Genomic DNA, 1,334 nt, shown 5'->3' with positions numbered 1-1,334 from the left:
GTTCAGTGGTATGCCTGCTGCACAGAAGGGCTCCAATGGTATTTGTTTACATGGAGTCAAGTTTTCTGGTTATAAAACCTGTGACCGGGCGCCTGAGTGGCTCAGTGGGTTAAGCTGCTGCCTTCGGCTCGGGTCATGATCTCAGGGTCCTGGGATCGAGTCCCATATCGGGCTCTCTGCTCAGCAGGGAGCCTGCCTCCTCCTCTCTCTCTGCCTGCCTCTCCGTCTACTTGTGATTTCTCTCTGTCAAATAAATAAAATAAAATCTTAAAAAAAAAAAAAAAAAAAAAAAAAAAAAACCTGTGACCTTTCCTTTAGGCCACACCGTTTCTTGTATGCGTTAGGCAGTATTTTTTCAAATTGTGGGTAGCCGCTCATTATTGAATAAGGAATTCAGTGAGGTAGAGACAATCAACATGGAGGTGGAGGTGGGGAATAGAAAAGTTCAGAGTACAGTGTATTGTAATGAGGTTGAGCAGAATTCTGTGACGTGGTTGTAACGTAAAATATATTTCTCCCTGTGAGTCTGCATGAAAAAGAAAGCAAGCTCTGTGTTTGGCACATTGCCAAGTTCTAAGTGAACACTTATTAAATGGAATTATAGCACTTTTATTTTGCATTTATTTTTTTCCCCTGGGCTCTCTCTCTTGCATTCTAGGCTGCTGGAAAGCAGAGATCATATAACCTTTTTTTTTTTTTTTTAAAGATTTTATTTATTTATTTATTTTAGAGAGAGAGAGAAAGAGAGCACGATGGGGGAAAGGGGTGAGGGAGAGAGAAAAGCTGACTCCCCACTGAGCAGCGAGCCTGATGTCAGCTCAATACCAGGACCCGGATCCTGACCTGAGCCCAAGGCAGACACTTAACCAACAGAGCCACCCAGGCGCCCCTCATCTTTATTTTTCTGATACCTAGTAGAGCGCTTGTTACAAATGTAACACACTCAAATAACAAGTTAAGACCTGGATGAATGTACCAACGAATGAAGGTATTACAAGGCTCAATAAACATGGTTACAAATGACTGTTCTAACTCCTTCCGGACTTCCTCCCATTCAACAGTGGGACCTTACACTGTCCAACTGATAATTTCCAAAAGCCCTATTTTCCTGCCTGGGGAAACAGCAAGGCTACGCATAATCTGCATTCAAAGTATCACTTGCCCTTAGTCAACATGGTATCCTGAACGGCTTCAGGAAAGGGATCTGGGGCCGCAGACCCTAAAAGCAAAGAGCGCTCCCACAATTCTTCTGACCTTAGTCAAAATGGCTACTTTTGGCGTCGTTTTATCGTCATGCGCATGCTCAGTTCTGGCCCCGCCCCACCCCGAGGCGG

The sequence above is a fragment of the Mustela nivalis genome (genome assembly GCF_964662115.1).
Source record: "Mustela nivalis genome assembly, chromosome: 7".
NCBI lineage: Eukaryota > Metazoa > Chordata > Mammalia > Carnivora > Mustelidae > Mustela > Mustela nivalis.
Note: the sequence above shows the minus strand (reverse complement) of the source record.